The sequence below is a fragment of the Polistes dominula genome, unplaced genomic scaffold (assembly GCF_049000335.1).
Source record: "Polistes dominula isolate Pdom_NZ unplaced genomic scaffold, Pdom_raw_medaka contig_79, whole genome shotgun sequence".
In the NCBI taxonomy this organism is placed as follows: domain Eukaryota; kingdom Metazoa; phylum Arthropoda; class Insecta; order Hymenoptera; family Vespidae; genus Polistes; species Polistes dominula.
In genome coordinates this window covers 3,643,992-3,655,000 of record NW_028300916.1, presented here as the reverse complement: position 1 = coordinate 3,655,000, position 11,009 = coordinate 3,643,992, and the positions used below count along the sequence as shown (strand labels likewise).

The 11,009-nt window shown below is 26.4% G+C and overlaps 1 protein-coding gene across 3 annotated transcripts in view; it reads right to left on the bottom strand.

Moving 5' to 3' along the window:
* The window catches only part of Sesn (Sestrin), a 133,692-nt gene that overhangs the window by 37,268 nt on the left and 85,415 nt on the right, over positions 1 to 11,009 (bottom strand). The window lies entirely within an intron of this gene.

Genomic DNA, 11,009 nt, shown 5'->3' with positions numbered 1-11,009 from the left:
AGTAATTAATATTATTAAAACTATCATATTATTAATATTAAATATTTATAATTAATATTATTAAAAAAAAAACTATCATGTTGTTACTATTATAAATTAAATTTATAATTATTAATTAATAATTATAAATTTATACATTAAATAAATATATATCTATAAATTAATAAATTAAATTTATATAATAGTAATTAATATTATTAATATATTTTTAATAATATTTTAATAATATTAGTAATTAATATTATTAAAACTGTCATATTAATAATATATTATTAATTATATTAATATATCATATTATTAATATTAAATATTATTAATTAATATTATATATATATATTAAAATTCTATCTTATTATTAGAAAATAAAAAAGAAATAAATAAATAAGGGTAGAAAGAAGGAAAAGAAAAATGGTTAAACAGTTATTAGCAAAATATGTGCAAAATTTCCACTCGGTATGAAAACGAAAAAATATTTGTTCAAGGTGACATGACGACTCATGTGGACATTATTTTTCCGTTCCAGGTTTAATTAGTCATAGTTCGCGCTCACGATGTGCTAGCCAGGCGATAACAATTGCAAGGTTCTTCGAAATCTAGCTTGACCGTAAATGTTGACTATGGTCAGAACGATTAACAATACTTAATTATAATTTTCCTTAACTTTCCTACCTTCCCACTACACCTTACCTCACCCTACACACCTTCTATCTCTATCTCTCTCTCTCTCTCTCTCTCTCTCTCTCTCTTTCTATTACTATTTCTTTTCCCACTCCCCTATTTAACACGTTGATCGCCACGTCAGTCATCGGTGACTGACACTAGCATTTTCGATTAGGCCCCGTCCGTCACCAGTGACTGACACTACACTTTCCGATTAGGCCACGTCTGTCACCGATGACTGACACTTTCAACTATTGTTTTTAATACAAAGTAACGCCTGTGGCCTGACAAGAATTTCTCGAAGAATTTGCATGATGCTCAACGTGTGCTTAAACGTTAATCTTTTGTTTTTTTTTGTATTTTTATATCTTATATGCACTCTCGTGACATTATTCAATAATTATATGCAAAAATAAAAAAGTAAGCAAGCAAGCAAGCAAAGAAGTAAACAAGCACAAGCGTGCTGCTAGGCGTGAACGTATTTATTCGCGATGCGAACAAAGATAAAAAGAAGAAATTCAATAATAACATCTCAATAGCATGTAAAGGATAGAAAAAATTAAAAATAATAAAAAATAAAAAAAATAGTAAACTTATTTATAATGTATTTTTCTTTTACATTTTTTCTTTTCTGTCAACATTACGAATGATGCAACATATTTGACACTTTCAAATGTAGATAACCTACCACGAGGAGATTCCATTTTACTCGTCAACGGAGGATACCAACGAAAGAGAAATTTTTCCCCAAGGACATAACAACGATATCTAATAACCCGAATTCGAAGAAGTAGATTAAATAAATGGAAAGCAAAAAAAAACTTGATCGAGAAAGGAAGGAATATTCTCAACCCCTGTCACCCTACTACAGTCGATAAACTCTACTGTCAACCTTCTTTTTTTTTTTTTATTTTCTTCTACTTTGTGCAAATTTCTACCTGAAGACGTGACAAGTTGCGACGATTGTAAATCGAAAGGTCGTAAAGATCGAACCGATACTTGACATTTTTTTTGGTTAAAAAAAAAGGAAAAATATGTGTCAATTATTTTAATAATATATATTAAATATTAATATATATATATATATACATATTACAATTTTAATATTTTAATATTATTATTTTATATATTAATATTATAATTTAATATAATATTATTTATTATATATTAATATTATAATTTAATATAATATTATTTATTACATGTTAATAATATAATATTAATAGATTCTAATTTTATAAAATATTAATTTTAATATTTTAATATTATAATTTTATATATTATAGTTTTTTATAATATTAATTTTATATTAATTTTTAAATTTTATTATTATTATAAAATATTAATAAAAAATTAATATAAGATTAATTCTATTAATATATATATATAATTAAAAATATATATCATATTTATGCCTAAATATGTTACACATAAATATAACGCACATAAAAAAATCAAAGATTCATTTAAACAAATCTCAAATTTTGTTTAATGTCTACCTATTACACAAATTTTACTTTTACACTAAAATAAAATTAAAAATAAAAAAAAAAACAACAAATTTTTACCATTGGTTGATTTTTATGTCAGTTAGATTATCATAAATTAACAGAATGCACGTGTGTAAGAGCACGTACACTAACATCAGAGACAGAGACAGAGAGAGAGAGAGAGAAAGAGAGAAACACAAAGCCTTCTTTCACAAGTAATTAAAATAATCGTGCATATGTAGGAACGAACGGAAAAGAGGGGGAGGAGGAGGAGGAGGAGGAGGAGGGGCCATATCTTGATAAAAACGTCATCGAGTCTGCCTAATTTGCTTGTCGAGTTAGTAACAAACAACACACAAGTTTATAAAAAAAGAAAAAAAAAAATACTGGAGATAATAATACCGAGAAATTTTTATTTATTTTTTTTTTAATTTCTCCTTCTTCTTTTCTATCATCTTGTTTTTCTCGTTCTTATTTTTTTTTTTAACACTCTCCCGACCCCTTACCCCCTTAAATAAGACACGGCGATATCGAGACACGATAAAAGAGAAATAAAAAGAAAGAAAACAAAACCGATAATCGACGATATTTATTATTCGTGCTTTTTATTTCCACTTCATATTTTCTTTCTCTACCATTCTTGCACAACACGTTCGTTGAACGAACGTGTGCAACAACATAACGCACTGTGCAACAAAGTAGATAAAGTAACTACAGGTATATAGGGTACAGCAGGTATAGGTATAGGTATTTGCAACTTGTATCTAGGTCGTTTTTTTTTCTCTCTCTCTCTCTCTCTCTTTCTCTCTTTCTCTCTTTCTCTCTCTCTCTTCTTTCGCATATGTTTGTAAGAGTCAAACGATAGGGAGCAAGCAACGTGTGCATCCAAATTAGATTCGAATGCTGTCTCACGTTCTATTACCGGACAAGCTCGATTCTCATCTCTCTCTCTCTCTCTCTCTCTCTCTCTCTCTCTCTCTCTTTCTCTTTCTCTCTATTTTCTATCTTTTTCCCTTCCCCCCAATTTCTACGAAGAGAACAGGTTTCCACGAAAAGAAATAGAACAAAAAAAAAGGAAGTAGCAGCAGCAGTAGTAGTAGTAGAAGAAGAAGAAGAAGAAATTGGAAAGAGTTGGTTGGTTGGTTGGTTGGTGGTTGGTTGGTTAACGTGTATATCGGAGAAGCAACTTTGTTGTGTTCCCCAACCCAATAAAAAGAAAGAAAACGAACATCCAGAAAAGATTTCGAATGTTGGATAGAATACTTTTCTTCTTAGATTACCGATAAGATTAATGATAGTATCCAAAGAAGAAAAGTAATACAATGAAAGATCTAATAATAATAATAATAATAATAATAATAATAATAATAAAAAACTATGTTCCTTTTTTTCTATTTTACTTGTATTTTTTTAATATTCTTCCTCTTCTTTACTTTATCGGCCTTGATTCCGCCCCCGCGAGATCTCGTTGTGATCTCTCTCATGTGATACGACGAGATTACGTAAGGTGGTGGGAGTTTGACTCCCCTTTAACACAACCTTTCTCTGTGTATGTGTATGTGTATATGTCAACACATATATTCGTATCGTTATACGTTAGTGGGGATGAAAAAAGAGAATCCAAGAGAGAGAGAGAGAGAAAGAGAGAGAGAGAGAATAGGATGGAAATGGAGATGGTGATGAAGAGGGTAAGAAGAGAGAGGTTCAACAGAGAGAGAGAGAGAGAGAGAGTGGAGAAGAAGGGAGCCTAGGGGACAAGGGAGAAGGGAGAGAGGGTTTCGTGCGGGCTGCTCTGGCACCGAGCAGTCTGCTGGTTCCGTTCACCTCGGTGTATTCCCTCGAGCAATGCCAGGGAAACCAGGGCCGTCTGTGCCACTTTTAGAACCCTTCGTTTTATCTATTTCATCCTCTTTACTTACTTACTTACTTACTTACTTACTTACTTACTTACTTACTTACATTAGTTAGATCACCCAACCGATTTTGTTTTCTTCTCTTTTTATTTTTTTTTTTTTACCTTTAGTAATAGAAAATATCGTTTATTCTTGGATTCGAGGTAAAATGAAATCTATGTGTGTATATAAAGTTAGATAAGAATTCTTTGTTTCTTTTAGAAAAGAAAAGAAAAGATAATAAAAAATGATGTTGTTGAATTTCGCAAAATGATTAATTTCGTTTGGTCTAATCTTAAATCGTTCGATTTCTACAACAGCTGGTCCGATGATTCTTAAAATAAATTTTCGTAAGAGTAAGGTGTCGACCCGACCAACGGGGTGCAAAAAGATCAATCGTGTTCTATTCGTACGTGAGAGAGCATAAGGTCGGAAAGAGACAAGATACACCTCGATTCTAAATTTGGTCTCTCCCCCTTCGGATGTTGAAACGAAGGAACGAACGAACGAACGAGGAACCTTAGAGTATCCCTCAACGTTCACAAGAATCACGCGATCTTACTTTATCTTATTAAAATATCATAATTCTAATAATAATAATAATAAATTCGAATAAAATTATGATGATTTAATAAATCACCTTAATCAAAGTGAGAAAAAAAAGAACTGTTCACGTATTGCAATATATAAAAAGTACACTTATAAAAATACACAATATGTAAAAATACACATCTTCGAAATTAATGAAATATTTAAGGAATTAATAATTGAAAGTAATATATTATATTATATATTATTATATGTTATAGTTTTAGATAGTCTATATAGTTACTAAATGTGGTATATTGTTTAATGTTGTTTATATTGTTTTATATTGTTTTATATTGTTAATACTAATAGCTAATATTATATTAGGGCATAATTAGAATTAAGTATATTGTCAAGGGGAACGAACATGTAGGGGGGGCCTTCGGGGTAAACACCCTAAAAGGGTATACCTGAAATAAACTTCTTATCTATCTATCTATATATTATTATTAGAAGAATATAATATATATATATATATATATATATATATATATATATATATATATATATATATATATATATAATAAAATAGTAATAGTAAAATATACAAAATAAATATATTATATATATTTATATTATATAATATTATATGTATTAAATAGTATTAAATAGTAATAGTAATAATATACAAAATAAATATATTATATATTTATATTATATATAATATAATATATATATATATATAGTGTACTATATTTAATATATATATATATAGTAATAAGTTTTTATTGAAATTCGTACGCATATTTATTTTTGTAAGTAATCATCTCATCCCTCCCCCCCATTACATTGAAAAAAAAGAAATGTAGTGAGTACTCCCCTTTCCACTTGCTCATTTCATAGATAGAACAAAGAGATCAAACCCGTGGGAACAGGAGGAAGAAGATAGCGCTTCTTCTTCTTCTTCTTCTTCTTCTTCTTGTTCCTCTTTCGAGTGGAAAAAAACATGGTCTACTCTACGGACGAATTTCGATCGTCATGGCTCATAAAGTTAAAACCCCACAGGGACAGCAGGAGTTACGCTAGCGGAAGTCATTTTATGGCTTTCGTTGGAATCGTAAATACAAAAACATTCTTCATTATGAATCGATGAGAATAATGTTTAAAACGGTACATATAATGCATAAATATATATATATATATATATATATATATATATATATATATATATGTATGTATGTATGTATGTACATAACACATTCTACACATATCTCACGTAATATCTTACGTAATTCTTCTCCTTGTAAAGACTTATTTAGATTTTTTCTTCTTACATTCTCATTGGTTACTATCTCTCCTTATCTATAGAAAAAGACAGAGAGAGACAGAGAGAGACAGAGAGAGACAGAGAGAGAGAGAGAGAGAGAAGAAACAAATAGTAAAAAAAGCATGGACTTTGAATTAAATCGAATTCTATTAGTCACACGTTATCGGTCAAAAGCTTCAAATTGCATATTGAATTTTCATAAAAAAATCTAATATATCATCATATTAACACATTTTATTATACATCCACAATGTTCTTGCACAATTTATATTAATCAGTTTTAAAGCAAATACAACACCAAACCGAATGAATAATTTTCGTACTGGGACACGAACATCTAACATAAATCATTTTAAAATTAGAAATACTTCGAAATTTAATTGCGAGAATTTTTTGGAATATACATCAGACTGTCACATATGAAAAAAAAAAAAATATATATATATATATATATATATCAAAGTATTTGTTACTTGATATTAAAAAAAAAAAAAAAGAAGAAGAAGAATATTATAAAAATTGTATTATAAAAAAAAAGTATTATAAAAATAATAGAAAAAAAAAATAATGAATTATATTATAATTAATAAATTAAGTTATAATAAATATTACTCGTATGGTTTGATTGACAAATAATAAATTAAAAAGTCGTTCGTTCGTTCGTTCGTTCATTTTCGTTTCGTTGAATTCTAAATAGAAAATTCTCAAATGTTTAGCTTGGACATTTAAACTCGAATCAGATAAACTCTTTATAGAATAACGAGAAAAAGATAAAAGAGAAATAAAAAGAGGTAATGTAAATAACGAGATGCAAGGTTTTTTTTCTCGAACTAAATAGAATCAGCTGGGGGAGTGTCTTCCAGGAAGTATTACTCGGATTCGTTTAAATACCTCTCTCTACTCATAAATAAACTTGACTTGAGATTCGATTGGTGAAACGTTTTCTACTCGTTTGGGTTCTCTTCGATTATTTTTTTCTTTTTCCTCTTTTTTTTTTTTTTTTGCAACGTATATAGTAGAATACACACACACGTTGCATATACACGTGCGTATTGTATAAACTACAAAATCTCTCTTTTAGGTCTATAAATAATTCTCGAGAGTTGGTTGGAAGGTGTTTTAAAAGGAACAAAGAACACGTAAATCCAAAAGAAGAAGAAGAAGAAGAGGAAATGATCGGTTAGGTTTGTTTAAAGAAACATTTTAATTTTATTGTATTATTATTAGTTATTGTTGACTATGATGATGACGTAAATTGTGGTTTAACATGTTCCGTGCTAAGCACTTTTTACCTGACTTGTTCAGTTCAAGTTTAAAATAAAATGAAGCTATTTCATTTTATTTTAACTAAATCAACCATTATACATGTAATTATTAATTATTATAAAATTCATATTATTTATTCTAATAGATTTTTTTTTATATTTTTAATTTTATATTTAATTATATAATTAATTATTATTATAATATTTTAGTGTACTATATAAGTAATGGTTTTTATTAAATTATATTTATTAAATTTATTATTATTTATATTTATATTTATTAAATTTATTGTAATTTATATTTATTAAATTTATTATAATTTATATATTTATATTTATTAAATTTATTAAAATTTATTATATTTATTTTATAATGTCAAATGGTAAGTGTACCACCGGTGGTACACGTGACACAGAAAATGTTAAAAAATACTCGGTTTTTTTTTTTTCTTTAATAAAGATTTATCAAAGGAAACACTTCTTCTTCTTCTTCTCCTCGAAGATTGCAATGCAATTTGAAAATACATAAAGAAAGAAGGAAAAAAAAAGAAACTAAACATTTATAGATTATTATTCAAAGTTGGTAGCAGTCGATCGATTGCGTGAGCTTAACCACGTAAGCCAATCATTTGCGAACGAAGAAAAACGACGATTTCTTATCCACTGATAGAATTATCATGACTCAACCTTAGAATTGAGCCTACACATTCCGATTATTTCATTGCACGCTTCATTACCTGACCTTTGGAATGATTTGACGAATAAATCGATTTCCTATTTCCAATTCGTTGATTAAATGATTCGTTCGTACAAATGTAAGGATAAACAAAATGTTTTATCCTTTTTGGTTGACGTAAAAAAAAAATAAAATAAAATAAAACGATAATTATTGACGTAGGTGTATGTATGTATGTATGTGTGTGTGTGTGTGTGTGTTGTATCGTTAAAAGATGAAAATCAAATGAACGCATTCAACGAGTAGCTGTTAATCTTAAGATAAATGTAGAAAACAAGGAAAGAGTTAGATCAAATCTTTAAGATAGAATAGCATAAGATTGTAGAATCGTGAATCGTATGATTTCAAGGACAATGTACCGCATTATTCACATAGATAATTCGTTCTCTGTCAAGGACAAGAACGCGATTCTCCTTTTAAGAGTTCTAACAACGTTTAGCATATTTGCAACATTGTATTATATATTATCTGCACCTGATCTCGGTGCTATGTAATTAAGTAATCACACGATAATACATCCACGATAATCTTTTCAATTGTTCTTGACTAAACATCCGATAAATTATTATTATTATTATTATTATTATTATTATTATTATTATTATTATTATTATTATGTCATATTCAAAGAATTTTTCAGAATGATTTTTTCTTTCTTTCAGTTTCTTCGTATTTAACCCTTCGAGTGTTGAACACTTTTACCTAAAATATTTTCTAAAAACAGAATTATTTATTATTAATTAGATTCTAATAATAAATTATATTTAATAATTAAAGATTTTTTTTTGTTATATAAATATAATTTAATTATAATGAATATAAACATTACATTATTTTACATTAATATAAACAAACACATATGCGTCCATAGCACATTCGAAGGATTAAATATTATATTTATATTATATAGGTATTATTATATAAATTCGCGTATTAAGAAAATTTACGTAACAAAATAATAAAAAATGTGTCAAAAAAATAAAAGATACAAGATACACGTGTGTGTCCGCGTAAAAAAAAAAAAAAAAAAAAAAAAAAAAAAGCAGAAAAAAAACAGAGAAAGGATTTCTACTATATGAAAAAGAAGAAAAAGTGTTCCGGCACACGAAAAAATTTCTGATGACGATGCTTTTGCTATTACTGTTGCTGTTACTGCTGCTAACATGTGCTCGCTGTTTTTTATTTCGTAAAAAGATGGGATAAAAAAAATGAAAGAAAGAAAGAAAGAAAGAAAGAAAGAAATAGAAAAATTGTCGAATATAGCGTCGCCGTTAAAAGAGATTAAAAAAAAAAAAAAAAAACGTGGGAGTCCAAGCAAGCTTGGGAAGTCTTCTGAATCATATAAACAAAGAGGGAAGAAGATTTGTGGCGGTGTCATGCTCGAAGATACACCATTAGATTTTCTAGTTGCTAGACTTTGAAATTAGAAGTGAAAAGAAACGGTGTGCCGACATACGAAAAATAAGTTTCTACGAAAAAGAAAAAAGAAAAAAAAAAAAACTCATTTTCTTTCTTCTCCTTTAACACCCTTATGCGCTATTTTCATTTATTTATTGGGTTGGCAAGTAAGTAATTTCGATTTTCTAGTGTGAAATATTACTTTCTTGCCAGCCCAATAATATTATATATTTATTATATTAAATTATATTATATTATATTAAATATATTTATATTATATTATATTAAAATACTTATATTATTTTATAATATTATTATTATATATTAAATATAATTTTAATATATTTAATATATTAATATTATTTATTATATATATATATATATATATATATATATATATATATATATATATATATATATATATATTAATATATAGTGATTAATATATTAATATTAATATATTAATGAAATTATATTATATTATATTAAATATATTTATTATATTATATTAAAATATTTATATTATTTTATAATATGATAATATATATTATATTATATTATTATTATTATATATTAAATATAATTTTAATATATTTAATATATTAATATTATTTATTATATATATTAATATATTAATAAAATATATTAAATATAATTATATTATACATACATACATATATATTTACTTATTACCGAAATTACTTTCTTGCCAACCCAATATTTATTTATTTATTTATTTATTTATTTATTTATTTATTTATTTATTCATATAATCTATCTTCGCGTTTTTTCCTTCGGTGAATAAATAAACATTATGAAAGAAAAAAATAATATATTAAATGTTCTTTGACTTTTTTCTTCTCTCTCCTATTTTTAAATATTATGAGGAAGATAAATTAGCAATGCATACGATAGATAGTAAAACGATTTAATTATTCATACATTTGTCGATATAAATTGAATTTCTAATATTACAACAACAACAACAAAAAACACGTATAGAAGAATTATATTATAATAAAGTATAATGCATATATGTTTTTTAAATTAATAGAAGAAATAAATGAGATATATCAAGTTATTACTTTTTTTTTTTTTTATTATACGAAACATTTAAAAGAGACGTTCGGATTGGAGAAAATGAACAAATCTTTACCTTTTCTTTTTTTTTTCTTTTTTTTTTTTTTAATAATATTTTAAAAATATCAACGTCCTTGTAGAGAAATAACGTGAAATATACACGGTAAGTTTAGTTGCATTAACATAAGTATGTATATGCAAATCGTGTTTCACGCGTTATGTGCAATATAGGTTTCCTTATGTGTATGTGTATATGTATGTATGTGTGTAAGTGTGTGTAAGTTTGTTTGCGACAAAAAGAAACGAAGAAAGTCATAAGACAGCTGTGTAATACACATGAACTATGTATCTATGTGTCTTGTTGTTCTATCTATTTGTCTCTATGTATATGATCGCATAATGCCAAGAGAACTCGTATGAGAAACAAACACATATATACATATGTATAAATGCATACTAATTGTATAATAATGTACGATATTCCAGTATTATCCATTGCTTTTCTACGAATCGTTATTGAATTCACGATAAACAACACTCCCGATGACTATAATGATGATTATGATGATTATGATGATAATGATTAAAGTTGTGAAAATGTTTCCTACTTTTTACAAACTTACATACAAGAAT